Below are 21,223 nucleotides of genomic sequence, written 5' to 3'. Positions count from 1 at the left end.
ATTTTAAAACTAGCTATTGCAATGAAAATCTCCTATTGTTACATGGGGCAGTGTTAGTTGTTAATATTAATCTTTATGAATCTAATAACCTAATGAAATCATTTGCATCATGGCTTGTTCCATATGCTGTTGCTTACATTACATTGCCAGTAACATGAAGAAAGGGCTTATTTTTCACAATTTAAGCATCTTGTAGCTTAAGAGTATTCAGCAAATGCAAATGAATTGCTTTAAACAGTGAGAAACACTGTGCCTCCTGCAAATGAATTGATTTAGACAATGAGAAATACAGCACTTCTTGAATGAGTCAATTTGAAAAGTACTGCAAAATTCTCAAGTGCTAATATTTTTAATGAGTCTCATGTTGTTTGTATAGGAATGTCTAGAAGATGAAGCAAACCAATTCTCACAGCAATTTTTCCTTTTCTACTCAACCTTTTATAAATACCAAATACCCATTGTCAAGCTAGTTATCAGATGATGAAAATCCAGTCCATTATCTTGGAGGCTGTGTTACAACTGTGGTGGTTTGGATTAACCCAGACATGCACAAAAAAATTGTTGACTTAATGCTAACTTGCTGATTGTAGTCCTGCCCTCAGTCCTCTCTGTAAATAATCCACAGTTCCTCTAATCCTGAATTTCTACTGAAGGCAAATTCAGAACTGGACTGCGCGCTCCTGCTATATCTCACCAGGGCTGGGTAGAGGGGAAGGATCATCTCCCCCAACCTACTCTCCCTGACTCAGCCCAGAAAGCTGTTGGCTACTGTTGTTAGAAGGGCACATTGCTGGCTCATGTTTACAGAGATATTTTATTTTTTCTACATCCATGATAGCGCTTGCAAAAACTGGAGCATAAATGTTGTAGTAAAAAGTTTATCTATAAAAGCTATTCACTAACACCAAAACACTATAAGAAGGGAACTCTAGTTTTTCAGGGCATATGTTCTTTACTAGGTAATGAGAAACTGTCCTGTTCATTGAACTGAGCCAGCTGCACATTTGTGCTTACTAGTTGTACAGTGAGTATTCCTCATCCATGGGGAGATGTTTGGGTGACAGCACACAGGTAGAGGTACTAGATTTTGAGGACCGTCCTCTAAGGCTCTGATTTGTAGGTTACAACACTGGCTTAGCTCTTGGGTGAGAACTCAAGTCTGCTCTCCTTGACATAAGGATCAGGTGCTATACTTCTGTTGATGTTGATAGATAATTTGTAAATTGCGTTGTCAACACAACAGTTAATCTGCTCCAGATAGCTCATAAACAGTTCCATGATTAATTCTTCCAGTCTGTGTCTTCTGGATAGGATTTACAGCGTTCTACTTGTTTGGATGAAAAATAGAGAGAGACAAGCTGTCACCACTGAGAAAAAGAGTATTTTTTTCCTTTGCTTTGTAGCTTAAGAGTCATTTTATCATGACTTTACTGTATGAAAATGGCAGAAGATTTAAATTTGTGACTGATGATGCAGAAGCTGTAAAACTTGATGGACTCGAGAGTGTTCATACCATATTACCACAAGCTACACATATTTTAGGCTGGGAACATCCAGTTCACAATGCAATAGCAATTTGGAAGTGTTAGTCCATGATCAATGCATAGGATGATGTTAACCAATGACATTTGAAAGAGCTGTTTATTTATAGCCTTGGCTGAATATTGCAAAACAGCTGGAGGAAAAATGAGTAATTTCAAAGACAATTCAGGAGATATGTTGTGGGTGAGGGGCCGGGGGCACTGAATTTACTGTGTCCAGATACTGAATAGCATTAAAACAAAAAATCCGAAGGAGTAAGGCTTGCTTTACTGACCTTGTCTTTGGTTATCATATTAAATTTAACTTACAGCTCGGAGGATCATGTTACTTTGGCACTGGAATATTTTTCATTTATATGTACCTTTGAATCAGCACACTACTACTGTTCATTCAGTTCAGCCAAGACATAAGTATAATTCTGGAGCACTTTTGACATAAGGTTCTTATATCACCCCCAAGCACAATTACCAACCGATAACTAGAGTTTGAAAATTAGAAATTCAATGCCACTAAAGTAAAATTCAATTCCTATCAGAATGATTGTGATAAAACATATACAAGCAGTTTGTGGCTGATATGGGAAGATTAAAGCAAATAGCTATCTATTAATTTCAGGAGTATCGGAAATGTAAATAAGAACCTTACACACCAATTCCTTTTTGAATGCTAGCTAATTTCTGCAATCCAGCTCTCTTGGATGAAATACATTTTTGAAATCTGCATTTCTGAGTTTGCATATCTACAGCTTCACCGTCAACTTTGTTCTACTTTTTCCTTTCTCTTTATTTTCTCCACTTTCTAAACATTCTGGAACATTAAAAGAAGGAAAAGTACTTTTAAAAAATTTTATTTTGGTACATGTATGGATGTTCATAATGTAAAGTAAGCAAGTCTGTTCCTAAGAAAGAATAGCAGTAGACTGGTGCTTGTATATAGCCTGCATATAACACCCAGGGTAATGCTAATCTAAATATGGAAAGTAATTACACTGACCTTGATACCTTGATATTTCTCATCATTATCTTGCTTATAGCACAAATGTTTTGCTGAAGATGTCATCAAACCCATAGTTTTAGATCTATTTCTAGTAAGAAGCTCCCTCTAATCATTGCTGTACAAATATTGTGTTTTAAACAATACCAAAGAATCAGTGTATCTAATAGCCATAGCTGTTCCAAGAGAGAATTAAGATGAACCTTCCTCACAGACTTCATTCCAATGGCTTTCATGTACTTCTTCCAGTGTCAAAGCATTTAAAAACACTGTTTTATAGAAGATTATCTTGTACCTGGGGAAAAAGAAAGAACAGAAAGAACGATTTTATGGAGTTAAAAAACCTGAAGCGCACTTCATTCTTTCACAGAAACAGATGTCAGAAATTGACAAAATGCCCTAATGTTTCCCAACTTGTAAGAAACATTTCTGATATACAAGGCACATGCCAACAGCATGGCTAAACACAACACTAGCCCCTGAGAAACAAGGGACTCATTCATCCACGCAAAGAGAATATAATACACAGTGATTTTCAATCTTCTGAGAATGGCAGTGGACTATTGGGCTTATTCCATGATTATAAAAGCCTCATAATCTATGACTGCTGCAAGCAGAAGTGATTTATTGGAGTACTCTCACATATATGAGATAAACCTATAAATTGCTGGCAGCTATTTTTTTAAAGGAGAGTATTAAAAAAAAGGCGAGCAGCTTGCTTACTTTGTAGCCTCAGAAAGCAATGATTTGCATCTCCAAAATATCAGCTTTGATGAATGGTTTTAGTAAAATTATAACTGCTGTTATACAAAGAGATAAACTTTCACCTCCATGAGGAAAATATAGATTACAAAAACTGATTGTAAACAATCAATGCTTTACATTCCTTTTTCCTAACTGAGCAATTTTTGAATTTATGCCAGTCCAACAAAAGCATTAATAATGCTTAGCCACTAGGTATTTGTGAAAGAAATTGGAAATTGTTTTTAATTTGTTAGTCTGGTGAGGCGATAACAGGCTGATTCAAGAAGGAGGAGGAATTGGTATTACGTGTTTGCTATTTGCATACGTAAATATAGAAACACACATATAAATGTATGTCCTCCTACACATATACTCACTCTTCTGCACAAAAGAAGATAAGTATAGTGAATACAGGAAGGAAAATCATAATCAGTTTCTGAAAGATAAGAAAGGAAAGTAACTTAAAAGCAGAGGATTCTCCACTGAGTTATAAAACTTATTTCCTACATATCACGGACATTCTCAACATTCCTTTTATATTTGTTATATAGTTTAAATTAGACTTATTTTATCTTCTTATTGAGTTTTCTTCTGTTATCTCATCTGTAAAATACAGTGCAAAGCATACAACCTACTTGCTCTATATAATCTATGGGATAAGATCTGCAAGGGAAATTTATTATAAATAATGTAGTTATATGCATTTTAGAAGCCTTGTCCTATTCAACTGATGTTCTTCCCTTTGATTTCAGAATCAGCGAAAGGTACAGAACAAAGGAGTAATAAAAGAAAGAAAATCAGAACTACAGCTGGAGTGCAACTCTCACTTTTGTCAAACCTAAATTTAAGAAGCAACATGTTAAAATACTCAGATGAGAATCACAAAAATTCTTCATGCAGAAAATTTTACATGCTTTGAGATGCCTTCTTTTAGTGTAAATAAATCTATGCTCTCACATTTAGGAATTCTTTTTGCCAATTTAATTCAATTCAGCATCAAAAAAGGGAGATTCCATACCTTTGTGGAGCACAGGTAATCTGAGGCCTGAAATTAAACAAAGCATATTTTAGAACTGGGTCCCCACAGATTTTGTAGTCTCTTTGAAGTTAAAGAGGGATGAGTACTGAAAAAAAAATAGAAGGCCAAGAAAGAGACCTGGGTAAGGCTAATGTATTGGAATGAAGTATTTAAATAAACTTGTACGTGGGGCAGAAGAGTTATACACACAGAAAAATTAATCTGCGTTACAATAGGATGTGAGCTGGCAACAAAGCAAGTCCTTGTGCAGAAACATTTAGTGTTAAGTGTGAGGTAAGTTTCACAGGTGCCAAGGCTGGGCAAGGTTTTGCTGCCTTCTTAATAGGAAAAGGGGAAAAAAAAAAGGTTTCTTCCTCTCTTTTCCCTTTCACCACATCCTTCCAAAACCTTCAGAACATGTGCTTACTTGATAGACTTGCCATGATTCCTTTATAGATAACTATAAGGTAGATTCTACACTACATGTAGAATATCTATTTCGTCCTTGATACTGTATTCCAAATATAGTGTTCAGAAGTGACTCACCTGTCTGAACAAGAGTGTCTCGCACCATTTGACATGTCCCGGGTCACCTTTGTGGAGCTGGCAGGTGTGACCCACAATCCTGCACCTTTCTGGACTGGCAGTTAGAAATCATATGTCATCATTGTACACCTACGTTAGCACAACTGAATTGTGCCTCTAATTCTACATTAATACAATTGAAAATAATAAACCTTTTTTTTCAAGTGTGTTTGAGATGGCCTAGATTCACTCTTCCTGTGCACCTTCTACATGGTGGATTTCAAATTCACCTCGTCCTTCCCAGAGGTGTTCTTCTCAGGTTTGGACCATAAGATATTAGGGACAGGAGATTCACAAAGCTGTTGAGATTCAAAATTTTACATGATGAGAGAGCAGGGAGAGGGTGTCTGAGGGCAAGTGGAGTCCTTTCTGCCAGTGCAAAGCATGTCATTGCAAATTACAAAGACATTTTGCTCCCAGGAGTAATATCTGCATCCAAAGAGCTTCAGCTACTTCCATCTGCTTCCCTTGGGTGCAGATCTCTTACTGCTTCAATCTGTGCAGTCAGTATTTCCCAAGCAGAAGAAAGCAAAACAGGGAGAAGCAATTTTACAAGCTGCTTTTATCACTTTTTAGTGAATTTTCTGATAAATATTTTGTGTTGAGAAAGTCTGGTTCAGAAAAATACTTTTTTTGTGTGTGTGTAACTGTATCATTGAAGCATTCTTTGTGGAAAATTTCCTCAAACACAGGTGGGCATTTCTGATATAAGCTAATGTGTCCTAGAACAGGGAATTACTTAGTGAAAATAATTGGATTAATTGCAGGATGGATTGGAATCCCTGCATTACAATCTCTAGGATAATACCTTATCTACAAAGACAATAGTTTTTCTGATACTAGTGTTTTTCAGCTTCTTCCAGATAACACTTCACCTTTTAGGAATGATTGAGCTTCCATTGTGAAGGAAGGACTGGCTCTAGTTTTGACTGTAGAACACTGGGGCACTGAAACTAAATCTTCTTTTCCATATCAGGAAGATTGGAGAACTTCCTCAAACTGAGGTTGCATGCGTGATCTGGTAAGTTATTCCGGGTCATATTGGCCCTTGATATTTTGAAGGACATTTGAAATTACTTTGTTCTGTCTGAATTGAGAATTTGACATTTTTTCAAAATTCTTGTTGATTTTTGTTTGAACAAATCATACATTTCAAATTATGGATATGTGAAAATTATTATATATTGTACATGAACTAAAGCTTTCAGGTTACTCCACAACAGAATTTCTACCAAATAACAGTAGTTCTACCAAAACAAAATAACAATAAGAAAAAGATAAATTTGGAATCTTTCATAGTTGTAGTCCTACTTTGTACATACCCCAAAAGAAAGTAATTCACTTTAATAATGATTCTGACCAAGCAAAGTACCTAATGGGGAGGGAGGGGGGAAAAAAACTGAATGAAAAATTGAGAAGGACTGAATTTTTAAAATGTTTCTTAAGTCTGATCAATTTTTATCTTCAGTCTGATTTACTATTTGATGCAATTTAAAATTGTCGGTACCTTTATATATGGGAACTGCTGAATCATGGCCTGAACCTCTGATTGATCACCTGAGGCGAGCAATGAGTCAGCCACAGGAGCACAGGTGAAGGCAAAGCACCTGTGCTGCAGGAAGGGGTGGAGCCTGGCTCCACCTCTCCTAGACCCATTTAAGAGCTGACTGCCAGTGGGGAAGGAGTTCTTCTGGAGATCTATTCCACTGGAGTTTTCCAGCCCAGGGTATGGGGGAGTGTACCTATCATTTCTGTTTCTTGCTTTGGTGTGTTAACTATGTATCCAAGCTCTCTGTTATACCATAATATCTGTACATTTGTTATTTGTACACTTTATTATTGTAAATTGTACTGCTCTGTCATCTAGTTTCAAAGCTTTTATGACTTCCAAATAAGTTATTTTGAAATTGTTTAATCACAGACAAACTAAATAAAACACTTGTTACTTCTTTCTTGTTTTGTACTCAGATGCTTTGGCTGGATTTTTATCAAAGCATAGGATCATATCCTATGAACAGACAGTCCCTCACAGCCATCAACTGCCCTTCTTTTGGTCAGGAAACAAAAATAAGATTAATTATGTAATCTTTCAAATAGAGATTTCCAGTTACACTTTAAATGTAATGCTCTCCCCTTAAAAGGATTTAAATCTGATTTAATGAGAAAGTTATTGTATGTTAATTAAATACAAACTGATTACTATGAATATTTATTGAAGTGTAACAGTAATTTGCATGAAGATAGGTGTTGAACAACTGAATTTCAGTAAATATGTTCCTAATAATTATTTAACATTTACTAAATTATGCAACTAAATGATTTTTTGCAAAGATATTGAGTATTTATTATATATTATATGTCCAATTTTATCATTACCTGCACAGGTGCAATCCCATCTAATTAAAAGGGAAGTTGTTGTTATGTAGCTGAAGGCAAGATGCAATCATATATACCAGCTGATTACTAAACATATTTAATGATATTGAACAGCAGTACTGAGATCTAAAGAAATCATTCTATTGATTTATTTCAAAACTCGTGAAAACTAAACTGAATAACCCAGCCAGAATCTCTCATTTCTAATATACTACGCACTATACAACCAAGTCTAGTCTTAGGATCCTCACTATCCATGGAGTTTCTCACCTAGTCATTCTTATAGGCTGTCAAAACATTAAAAAACAGGATACATGGTCATGCATATATCCAACTGTACTACTCCACTAAGGCTCACAGAAAGTGTCATGCAGAAAAATCCTACCTTGATTCCTCTCTTCTGCTGTTCCTCTAACAGTGAAATTGTGTCCACAGCTAATCTAACTTACCTATAGAAAATACTGAAAGCTAATTTTGGATATTACTAGTCTCTCTTCTAGGTGCAATATAAATTACAAATAATACTATGGCCCCTTGTTTGAGTGGTTCTCATGAATAGTTTAGGAAGTATAAGGAAAGATTAAACATAAGAGAGAACCCATTTTCTGTAGGTCAGTGATGACAACATAAATCTGGAACCAGAGAGCATCTCGCCTTCCCTCTATTTATGAAATTCAATCTAGTTTCTCTTAAATGTTTATTTTGAATAATCAGAACAGAGGTACCCCACTCTTAGGCTTGCTTGTAAACAATGGAGATGTTATAGGTTTTTTTTTCCAGGAATAGTTTAATTTAGGCTAGTTTCAGTTGCTACGTACAACTAATACTAAAAATCTCAAAGGGAATCAAACAGGACAGAGAAAACAGAGCCTGCAGTTATGCCTTTTGCACTTATTTGTTAGTCCACTTCTATATTTACTTCTCATGCTACATTGTTTGAATCAGCACACTGTCATAACTTTTCTTCCTCACATATGGCAGTGAAGCATTGGGATGGGTATCGGGATTTGCATGCTCACTGCACATCCAGTGCACTTCAGCTAGAAGTGGGAAGGAGACTGAAAGGGAAGATGTGCTTCAAAAAGAAAAATCTGTCAGTCATGGTGCAATTGTCATCCATCTCATTCGTTTCTATCTGTCAGTGCTAGAAGATATGTGGAAATAGATTGTGTCTTTGAAGTCTCAAGGACTTTGTAAGAGCTACTAGAACATTGAAGATTTCTATCCTTAGAAGAAAGTCCATCTGGAATTTTCTTCATCCACTGCCAAATTCCCTAAACATTCTCTAAAATACCATTATGAAATCTTATTTTGGTACTTACATATGTCATGAAATCACCTTGCTTTCTGCCTTTTTTCATAGTATAATTTTTAGAAAACTAAAAAATGGAAAACACAGGTCTAAGAAGTTTTCTTAGTACATCACTAAACTGTGCACATTTGTAGGGACAACCTGTTATTTAAGAAAGCTAATGACATTATCAGCTGAATGGAAAGTATAATTATGAAATGGGTTGCATAATAATGTTACCTCTGTTTAATAAGCTTTCTAAAGATTAAGATTAGATAATATCACCAATGTAGATGATATATTTTTATATATCTGGTGAGTGGTGTTTGTGTGCAATTAAAACTTGAAATCCTGAAGTCAACCAGATATGACACTTAAGAATACTTAAGAGTCTTTGTGGTGGTCTTATTTTTTGTCATTAGCACTAGGCTATTTCATTCTTTCTGATGGCAGTAAGCTATAAGCAAAATTTTAACTATAAACACTGACAAAAAGCTGAGGTAGGCCTTGTCTCCCACTGTACTTTAATGAACAATTTTAATAATAAAGCATGTTAACCATAAGCTGATGTCAGTGGTTGTAAGCTTTTCATTTTTTTAATCAATTAGTTAGGGATAAACCTAGCAAAAGAATCCAGTTATTCAGTTAGATGCTGCCTGACCTGAGAGTCAACAGCTTTTCTGACCTCATGCAGTCAAGAGTTATGAGATGAATATGAGGAAGCCAGGAGCAACTAGAAACTCTGTCAGTTTTCTTGCTGTTACCACCTTAACTGTATTTCCCACAAACTGTGTCCTAAATACAGGTATCTCTGACAACCTTTCTGTTTTTAGATATTGTGAATCTTAGCACTTTTTTTGACACAGCAAAACCCTTGACTATTCCTAGCCCTGAGGTTGAAAGGTGTCATAGTTTCCAGTCAAGAGTTCCCAGAAGGGTTATTAGCTAATATCCACTTCCATTACCTCCACAACTTCAAATCCTCAGGTGTAAAACTTCTTTCAAATAAAGACCATGCAGCCTTTCTAGTGCTCATAAGAATATCCCCATTGTTGATAATTGCTAGAGTAAGACATTTTCAGTTATTCCTTTTCTAAGCATTTGTATAGGATTGGTTCTGTAACAAATCTTATTTCAGAAGGGAAGTATTACTGCCAGTGCTCCCTCAGCATTGCTTCCTTCAGTCTACAAGTGGTGAATGCAGAAAAGAGGGGAGAAAAGCATAGTCAAGAAATGAAAAGTTTGAGTCGCACTACCATCCTGCATTTTCTGTCCTCTTCTCCTTTTGTTTGAGATTCATAGACAAGGTAGATTCATAAAACCTCTGTATGGTGACTGATAAGATCTCTCTTCTTGGAAACAAGTACATTTCTCAGAGGCAAACAGTGTCCTAGTGTAAGGCACTATGATCACATATCTCCTGCGGTGGTCTTAGGAGGTCAGGCCTCCAAGGAGTGTCTCAGCAAAGGGGAGGCAAATATTACTGCAAGGAGCCGAAGAGGGAGAGAGAGCAGTGCTGCTACAACTGTGGCAAACCTGGCCACCTGGCTCGTGACTGTGATCATGCAGACAAGCAGAAATGCTACTCTTGTGGGGAATTTGGACACATTCAAAAAGACTGCACCAAAGTGAAATGCTATAGGTGTGGTGAAACTGGCCATGTAGCCATCAGCTGCAGCAAGACCAGTGAAGTCAACTGCTATCGCTGCGGCAAGTCAGGGCACCTTGCACGGGAATGCACAATTGAAGCTACAGCCTAATTATTTTCCTTTGTCACCCCTCCTTTTTCTGATTGATGGTTGTATTATAAATTTCCCAAGTTTTGAAATAAACAATTGGACAATGGTTCTATTGCTATTTACAAGCACGTGAGCAAATGGAATGGCCTCAAAGGGTGTTGTATCATAGAGTATTGAAACAAGAGGAATGGAGGGACTAAGTTCTTCCTAGGTATTCTCAACAATTACTTTGTCTCTTCAGTGAAACATAAACAAGGAAAAAAATGATGAAAAATTACTAAACTGGTGAATGCAAGAAATACCAGATCTGATTTCTTTTTTTTTTTTTTTCTTCTCTTTCCTTTAATTCTCTTGAACTGTTATAATGTAGAAAGATGATGGGAAGGACATTTCCTTGCCAACAACAATTCTTATATTTGTCTTCATTCAGGAAAGAGCACCAAACTTTGAATCCCTGTGGAAGGACCTATAGCTCTAAGCAAGGTTAGTCAAGAGCTAACTCCCTCCCTTGTGTACTGAAGTCTTCTGAAGAGAATGCAGGCACATAAATCCTTTTATGGATTTGGCCTTAACCTTGTCAAGTTCTGCATCTTGTTTTTTGTCAGCTTCCAGACAAAGAGGACATGTTCAGATGTGTTTATTTTCTTATTATCTGTTTTCTCTGTAAGGCTTCTGTTCTAAATCAAACTTCTTTTGGAGATCATTATTTCATGCTGTCATTTCCTGGAAGGAAGAGTGTAGATGCTTACCTGACACCAGGCTTGCTAAGTTGTCAAAGTGAATAGAAAGATACCAAGTCCTTAGCAATTTTTGTCACTAATCTGGAGAGTAGACCTAGAGGCATCTAGGGCAAAGTGCTGGTCCCAGAAGGCTGATGGCCAGGTATCTAATACTGATCTGAAAAACCTTACTGCAGTTAAAAACAGGGTCAAAGGTGCAATTAACTTAGAAACTGCTGTAATTTGAATTTCATTATTATTTGTAAATCAATACAAATAGTCTTGCCAGACACAGTCAATTGCTTTTTTAATAAAAGAAAATTAGTAATGAAAGAGTACGCAGTATGTGGAATAAATATATATATAATAAAAACTTTTCATATTGATTCTCATGAAACCTTACTCTTAATATAACTTACACACACACCCACAAAAAAAAAAAAAAGAAAAATAAGGTTCTGGCTCCAACACCAAGTACCTGATGTGTGTACTGATTAATAGGTTTTAATTGTAACAAGATATTCCTAGTGTGCACCAGGCTTTATGAACATCTGGAGAGGAAAAGAGTCAGTACTGAGAAGAGTAATTAAGAGAAGACCCCAGAAGAGTCAGATCATGGCTACCCCAAACTCATAAAGTACACACTGAGAAAGAAGGAAGAAAAGGTAAGCAGCTGGAGGGAACATCCATTTAGGCTCTATTTGACTTCCTGGATCAGAACCTCAGCCCACAGGAATCAGAGGGCACTTCTTCTTACACAGCTGTCATCAATCATTTTGTCCAAAAAGCAGCTGGTAATCAACCAAGAATATGCTCATAACATTAAATTGTAAATGTCCATGTTTATGGAGTAGTGTCACACAAAGTATTAGTCCTCATAAAATATTCTTGTTTTTTATTATTTTAAAATGACCACTTATATTCAAAATAAAAGAGACACTCATATTAGTTGCTTGCCATTTCCAGCCCTTTTGATATTGATCTCTGTTGCTACCTTAGCATGTTGTTTCAAAGTGCTGCTCTGGCTGTAACACAGCCAAGGCAGCTCAGAGGTGAGCCTCTGCTGAAATTTCTCCGCTGAAATGCTCATGTGCCATGGAAGGAGAGCTCACCCAATGTGGCCCTGAAAAGCTGTCATACAGAGGTGCTCTAGAAGTAATAGTGAACACCCTAGTACTGCGGATAACCACAAAGAAGTTAGAGATGAGACAGTGTAAGATCATTGTATCTTTAAGGATCCCAGACATTGCTAAAGCAATTTAAAACTGTGCCTTTGTCTTCAAAAATTACAGAAGATATTTTGTGTTTTTCTATTCCTTGATGTCTCCATGCATAAAAGTAATTAAAAGCCACCTTTGCCTTCTCTTTATCCTGCTTTACCTTCATCATTCCAAGGGATATTTTTTTTCTCTTCAATGTAGAAAAGAGACATTTCTGGGATGCTGAAATAAGTTTGTAAACAGTGTTAATATTCATATACGCTGGAAAAATGCACAGAATTTGCTACTACCACCATGAAAGATGTCTCTCTACTGTTATCTCAGCTTTATGATATCATGTTTTGTGTGGGTTGAGACTTTGTACATATATTAAAAGAAACAAAGACAATAATTATTGAATCGGCACACCAAGAGCAAGAGTGGTTCTTTAATCACTCTCTATTCCATGAATACTGAGCAGAATACTACAGTAAAAAAAGTAGCGCTCATAATACTCTGCTTTTATGGGGTCATATTTCTGTCTAAGATATATTAGTAGATTGTGCCAAGATTTAGGTTGTGCAGCTGCAGGAACTTGAAAAGTTGCCTCTAGTGTATCAGATACAAAACACGCAACATTAAATTTTGTGAACTATAACACTTAGTTAAGTGCATGATGTCTCTTTAAGAAAAGAGATTCCAGTCAGATTTCATCTAGGGCCCACTGAAACAAATGTGGATTTTGCTTGTAAAATGACCAGAGCTCCAGGTTTTAAGCAGAAAAATGACAAGTTACATCACTTGATATCAGTTCCCAGCTGCTCCTTGGAGGAAGCCAGTGCTACAGAAAACTGACCTCTATCCAAAGGGAATTAACAGGATAGAAACCTATTAAGTGTCTAGATATCAGCTGTTGATAACAATTCCATTACATATAGTAAAAGGGATTATTAAGGAGAAAGAAAAGGGTTACGTGGAATTTTAAAGGGATATTCTAAAAAGCTGATTTAACTCAACTTCACATTTTATTTTTTTATTTCTGTATCTGTTGATACAGTTCATTCAAGATCTCAATAGACAGAGAAGCACTATGATACACAAAGTTTAAAATGCCCCTATACTTACTGTGTTTCTTTGATTTTCAACTGATAACACGGATTGTAAAAATTATCTCTGTATACTGTAAGAAGTCATTCATTATTTTAAAGTTTTACCAATAGCATGCGTTACTGCTTTATTTAATGGTCTCAGATACATGTTTGGAGAGTAATACACAGAAAAATAAATAAGAAATGGCATGCAGAAGGTAAGTAGCAGAGTTCCAGTGATATTTGTGGAATGCATCTTCCTAAACTGTTTCAAAAGTGGATGTGCAGAATCTCCCCAAAAATGTGGCATAATTATTATTGATATTATATGTTCTAATATCCATTGTCAAATGTGTTCAAATTAGAGGGCCTTTCCAATTGCTTTCCTAATGCAAAATGTAAAATATATTAATTCCTTTTGCTTATAATCACTCAAACGAAGCCTTCCTTTTGCACACATACTGTGCAAGAAATCTCAGCACATAGCATTTTGGCATCCATGGTTTTCTGAGGGTGATTCCTAAGAAATCACTAGAGCCAGAATATCCTGAAAAGTGGAGTCAGAATGGGAGAAGGTGAAAAATGGTCAATCAGTTAATAAGAAGATGTTTGGGGAAATAATAAACCATTTTATTTAAGTACAAATTCATTCTCTGGTAAGATTATGTTAAATTAATCAATAGAAGACAATCTGGAAAATAGAGAGTGAAGATTTCCTTGTTAAACTTACTGAACTGATGGATGTAAAATATTTTGTTTATTCAGGATAAACACAAAGCATAGTTAATATCATCCATGGAGAAGCCAACAATCTGAGCACAGGTGGAGGCGTGGATTTCCGGTCGTGAGTGGTGTTCCCCAGGGGTCAATGCTGGGGCCTGTCCTCTTCAATATCTTTACTGATGACCTGGATGAGGGCATCGAGTGCACCCTCAGTAAATTCGCAGATGACAGAAAATTGGCTGGAAGTGTGGATCTGCCTGGGGATAGCGAGGCCATACAGAGGGATCTGGACAGGCTGAAGAGCTGGGCTGAAGCCAATGGGATGAGGTTCAACAAGACCAAATGCCGGGTCCTGCACTTTGGCTACAACAACCCCAGGCGACACTACAGGCTTGGGGCGGTGTGGCTGGAGGACTGCGTAGAGAAAATGTACCTGGGGGTATTGATTGATGCTCAGCTGAACATGAGCCGACAGTGTGCCCAGGTGGCCAAGAAGGCCAATGGCATCCTGGCTTGCATCAGAAACAGTGTTGCCAGCAGGAGCAGAGAGGTGATTGTTCCCCTGTACTCAGCACTAGTGAGGCCGCACCTCCAGTACTGTATCCATTTTTGGGCCCCTCACTGCAAGAAAGACATTGAGGCCCTGGAACGTGTTCAAAGGAGGGCGACAAAGCTGGTGAGGGGTCTGGAACACAGGCCGTATGAGGAGAGGCTGAAGGAGCTGGGAATGTAAAGCCTGGAGTAGAGGAGGCTCAGGGGAGACCTCATTGCTCTCTATAACTTCCTGAAGGGAGGTTGTAGTGAGCGGGGCATCAGCCTCTTCTCTCATGTCATCAGTGATAGGACCAGAGGGAATGGTTTCAAGCTACGACAGGGGAGATTCAAGCTGGACATTAGGAAGTATTACTTTTCAGAAAGGGTGGTCAGGCACTGGAATGGACTGCCCAGGGAGGTGGTGGAGTCACCGACCCTGGGGGTATTCGAGGAAAGACTGGATGTTGTGTTGGGGGACATGGTTTAGTGGGAGCTATTGGTAATAGGTGAACGGTTGGACTGGATGATCTTTTAGGTCTTTTCCAACCTTGCTGATTCTATGATTCTATGATTCTATGATTCTATGATTTTTAAATGGGCTGAATAAACACATAAAAGGGCAGAGTTTTAATTTGTATTTTGTAGCCAGTGATTGGTAGCCCCTGGCTACAGCAGTAGGCAGCAGAAGAAAGCTTCTTAGAGGGGTGTGATAGGAGCTTGAACTGTCTTTCCAGTAGAATCCTTCTGGAAGGCGAGGTGGAGAATCCTAGGTATGGAATCAGTCTTCCTTCATTCTTGCTCTCTTTGGGGAAATCAGAGAGAGTCTACATTGCTTGTAAAAAACAGGATCAATTTTTTAGAAGTCCTATTTCTTTCATCTAGTTCCTTTTCTACTACGTAGAAACAGTTCAACCACCATCAAATTTTGGCTATCTATTCTGGGCTCAAGCAGATAAAATGGTTGAGAATATACTACACAATCACAGTACCCTCCAGAGAGCAATGGTATCTCTGAACGTTGTAAATAATGCAGAAAGGGCATAAGATGCAGAGAGGAGGTAAATATTTAGTCTGAGATTGTCAAAGAAGCATGAGGGAATTAGACTTCTAAATCCTAATAAAATTCAGCAGGAGTTGGAAACTTTAATTCCCTTAGTCTCCTTTGAAAATCCCATTTGTAATTTCATATTTAAGGAGGAACACTGGCTCTACATAATATCAATTTCACTTAGAAGGCACCAGTCTATTTTCAACATATTTCATATCAAAAGACTTGATTTTCAGCATTGTAAATGTAACCAATCTAGCTGAGGTTGATAGGTCAAAACTAGACCCAAACTGTGGGGTTACTTTCTGTACTGATTTATGCAGTGAATACCTATAATATTTTTCATTTTGCTTTAGTTAACAGCTATACCACTGTATTTAGAATATTCCCCTGGTGTTTCCTACTCAAGCACTTTAATTATGAGATAAGGACTTACTGTTTCCTGCTTTGATAGGAATTGCTCACCTCTCATGTAAGCTGGAGTTAACATTTTTTTCTCTTTTTTTTTTCACATTAGGCTTCCTTTATTAATTACTTGCTTTAGTGCATTTCAGTGCACTGAAAAAAATAAAATGAAATAAAATCTATTATACTAAGCTAATACAAAATCAATCATTATTATGTAGCATAACCATGATTTTTTTTCTCCTTGAGAGATACATACTTTGCGTAGTAGCATTTACTGTATTTTCCTCTTTGAACCCTTCAATTTTCTGATCTATCAAGTAAGCAACTATATTAGTTTTAACTAAAAATATTTAACAAATATCAGTGCTTGTATAAAGAACTCCATCTTTCTTCTCCTACCTGCCATACTTGTTTTCATTTCCATTTTCTGGATTGTTTTTCTCAGCTCTGTATACCAAAGAAAGCAGTAGTGTGTACTTCTTGGCTCCGTTATTCACATGTGCACCAGGTGAGGCTGTTGAAAATCAACCCCTCCAGCCTCCATCTTCTCTCTGTATGTTTTTACACATCACTGCAAGTCAAAACGCAGTTCTATTAGACAATACTTTTGGGGATGCAGCTGTGTACTAATTACCTTTTCAGCCAACCAGCAAAGAAAAAATGAAAGCAATATAGTGTAGTCCATTAATTTTACAAACGCTGGGGCAGATCTTCAACTGATGTACATGGACAATGCTGCAATGACTTTATCTGATAGATTTACTCCTGCTGGGGATAAAGCCTCCTTTATTGACTTTTCAAAGCATTTCCAGATTTCAGGCCAAGCTTTGCAGTATACTTTGATTAATTTCTTTCAGCCCATGTAGATCTAGCCCATCTTGTCTTCTGTGCAGATTATTCTCATCCTGCATCTGAAGTGTAAGGTTACTACTGTATTTTATTTGCTGTGTTCTGCAAAGCTTCTCAATGATTTTTTAATCCATGGATCATTCCTATTCAGCACTACAAGTAGATTTACTGTATCTTAGCGAAATAGCTCAAAAAAAAAAAAAAAAGAAAAGAAAAGAAAAAAAAAGCTGCTCCCATATTATAGCTTTTCAGTTGAATAGTAGATAATATATTATTTTTATTTTAAACCATATCATAACCTTAGATTTTATTACAATGAGCATAATTTTTTGAGCTGCTAAGAACACAGAACGGCTATTGTATATATTCAAACCATTTCTTATTCCTTTTCTGCACTGGAATGGCTGCCCAGGGAGGTGGTGGAGTCACCGACCCTGGAGGTGTTCAAGGAACATTTGGATGTTGTGTTGAGGGACATGGGTTAGTGAGAACTATTGGTGATAGGTGGATGGTTGGATGGGTGATCTTGTGGGTCCAACCTTGGTGATTCTATGACTCTACGATTCTCTTTCGGCTGTATTGAGCTAATCCACCTACACGAATACAAAGCAAGCATGATGAAGAAAGTCTGTAGAAAGAAAGGGGTTGATATTCATTCATGATGTTTGCTTGTTTGGAGTTGAGTGAAATTCATAATAATTTGAAAATGCTTTTTAAAAAGCACTAAATCGAATGTGCTTCTCAGGAAGAAGTTGAAATTATAAGGATCCTGGACCAGCAGGGATCCTGCTTTGTGGAGCAGGATTGGATAGGCTCATCTTTTGAAGGCTCTGTGGTGAGAGTTATGGCTGGCATTTCTCATCTACATGTAAATTCAGTCTTAGTTCAGACCAGAGAGTTTGTGTGTTTTTATTGTATGAGGCCACAAGTAGAATCTAGACAGGACTCTTTGGGTGTGGCAGAGCTGGAGGTGACGTGAAGCCAGCACATACCCACGGCTGTCCACATACGCCCTCTGCTCTGAAATGGAAATGATCCAAAATAAAGGGAATCCATTTAACAGGACCCAAGGAAAATCACTTGAATCCTTCCAAACCAGGCACCAGGGGCATCTTTTTTTAAGGAACATGGGCAAGTACCTCATCTGGCCTAAAGATCAGCCTAGAAGAGAGATGGTGGTTCCTATCTTACTTATCAATAGTTTTTCCACCAAAAAAAAAAAAAAAAAAGAAGTAACCACTTCATTAAAAAACAAAGCTCCCACTTCATTTTTGATCCTAATTTCCCAAGAAATAGAGCACAGGACAGTTTATGCCTAGTACAGATACTGCTGGGTTTGTACCGGAAACAGGTACAGAAAAGGCAAAGCTTAGTTCTTAGATTGGTCCTTTTCTTTTCCTTTTTTTTTTTTCCCCTGAAGCGGGGGGAGAAAATGAAAATTCATTTAAACAGATAACATTCATTAGATATCCAAAACAAATACACTGCCTAATCAAGATGAAAGAACAAGAATACTTGTGATGTTTTAATCTGGAAAATAAACAGTTTGGTATATTGATAGGACTTAATTATGTCCTTTCTTACTTAAATGACTTTCTGTATTAAGACTGTAGATATTAAATTATGCTAAAATAAAATAATCTTTATCATTATTTAATGTTTCTTTTATACTTGTGAAACTTTTGTGAGGTTAGTCTATAAATCCACATCAAATATTTTAATACAAAGGATGTTGACTTAAACTCATCATCTGCTTAATCAACATTTTTAATTTATTATCAGAAAGAATCAGTAACCTTGATGCACTTCATCTTAATTTATGCTTTCATCAAATAGAGAGAGAGAACTAAATAATAAGTGATCACATTAGAAATGCATTGCAAAGTGTGCACCAGGAAAATAATTCAGCAACATTTGGCAGCAAATATCATCTTCATGCAACCAAACACTGACAATACAGAAGCACATTCCTTATCAGAGTGCATTTCTGTTATTGGGCTGAGAACATCTATTACATTCTAAATTATGAGTATAGTTGTGCCTACAATACCACTAGGTAATACTTGACTGCTAAAATTAGTACTATCATCCTGATGAATGTTTTCTTAAAAATAATATTTCCAGATTCTTCCCTGATTCCTTATATACAGTGACAGTGAGACAGTCCTTGAGGTGTTCTCCAGCACTTCAATCCTATGAACTTGAGGGCAAACTCAAGCTGAGATTGGCATGTCTGAAAAAAGCACTCCTGTGCCAGCAGCAGGCAGGTGCCGAGGGGAAAAAAAAAAAAAAAAAAAATAGGACTCCTCTACTATCATGCTGTCATGTAATAAAAAAGTACTGAACACTCACTTGGGTTTTGCTTGTTTTTAGACAGCTTCAGTCTTCTAAAACATTGCTGAAAGCTTTGAAAGCGAATACTGCAACGAGCACTCGCATATCTTCTGCTCTGTTTCTTTAAAGTTGAAATACTTATCCAAATGATGAATTAACTGAGAGGCATGTGCTTCTCTTTCAGGTACCAACGCAGAAACAGATAAGCTGAAGATCCACTGCATTTACAATAACTTGTTTGTCCATCTCTAACCTATTGTCCACCCAAATGAAACACTGAATAAAGCACAAACTCAAAGACCAACATGGCGTAGTGACTCTGGCTCTCGGTCACAGGGTTTCTGACAGGAGCAAAACCTGGGGCATGGTTTGTAGTTGAAGTCTCAGCAGCTTTGTATGTTTTAAAAGCCAGTTCTCATACATGTGGCTCAAAGCCTCAGGTACTCCAAACAAAGCATTTAAAACTTATATATGGGCTGCATCCTCAGAGTAATAATAACTGGTAATTAGTTTCAAGGAAACAATTTAAACAAAAGACTGTATTTTTCAAAAAGCATCAATTATTAATTGCTTCTTCCAAGGCTGAACATTTTGAAGAACTCATTACTTCCTTTCTGACATCTTGTAGTTGTTGAGAATGCTCTGTCATAAATAAATGTCCTCAATGGCAACCCTGCACATAGTAGTGGGGTTGAAACAAGATGATCGTTATGGTCCTTTTCAACCCAGGCTATTCTATGATTCTATGATTTCATCTATCAATCATGCTTCTTCATGCTTTCCTTTTCTCTAGTATACTTTTATTTTCTCATATCAGATCCATGACAGAAGAAAATATTTGTTTATGACAAATAAAGCAATTAACATGGTTACATAAAAACGGCATAAATTCAAGGAGGGATTTAAATAAGGTAGATCTACCAAATCTCAAAGTAGAAGGAAAGATTAGACTTTGTGCTGGATTCAAACATTTATTTGTGAGAGCCAAGGGTGATTTTTATTTTCAATAAAATCAATTTTCAAGTGCATAAACATAGCATAGCCCTAAATTTTTTAGCCAGAAATGATCTTCTAAAGACTTTTGATAAAATTTTTGGGACACTATATATGTTCCTACTCATTTCAGCCAAACTGGAGTGCAGGTAATATGAATTCATACTACAGTCTACAAGGATATATATAATTAGATGCTACCCCATGCTGTGAACTGAGGCTGCTTATGCTTTTTATGAGAGAAAAGCCAATGGAAGATCTTAGTTTATTGACGTTCAAGCCATACAAAATCACTGTCAAGGACTGGAAGAAATAAATGGATACAGAGCCCCATCCACTTGACTCTCTCCCATTAGATATATGTGAGTACTGGTAAAATATGGATTAGTGAACTCAGTGACTATGAACAGATTATTAATTTTTTTCTTTTTATCCCAGAAGAATGAAGTGAGGTCTTATTTTTTCATGTGTTCTACTTGATGAATGTGTTTTTCTTGATGTTATTATCTTTTTGTACTGAGAACATTCTCAGTAAAAATCTTGTTTAGGAACCACATGAAACTGACACAAAGCATATGCATCCCCAGATTTATTTGTCTTCTTGCAAAGTGTGTTTCGATTACCACATATACCCTTTTAAAAGCTGCTGAAGTATAAAGGCTTTTACCATTTGGTGAGTAGCTATTTTACATTACTGCTTTATGGAGTCACATTGTAATCTGTCAAGCATCCCTTTATAATTATTAGTGAATCCTAAATGACAGAGTTCATTCCTTGACACCTTGTATGACAGTGAAAAATAAGATTTTTCATGTAAATTGCTTTCAATATAGACTAATTGGCATACTAATTGACTTTTACTATAATTTTAGTTTATTGTTTATTGCTTTTAGATTGTTAGCTGGCATGCATTTTTCTACTAGAACACAGTAGATATTGTTTTCGTAAAGACAAATGTGCTTTAATTGAACTGTAACAGTGAGATGTCTGGATTTTCTGTTTGAATAACCTATGTACCCCAGGTGTTTGTTTTTTGGTTG

This window comes from Meleagris gallopavo, chromosome 4 (assembly GCF_905368555.1).
Source record: "Meleagris gallopavo chromosome 4, MGAL_WU_HG_1.1, whole genome shotgun sequence".
NCBI lineage: Eukaryota > Metazoa > Chordata > Aves > Galliformes > Phasianidae > Meleagris > Meleagris gallopavo.
Note: the sequence above shows the minus strand (reverse complement) of the source record.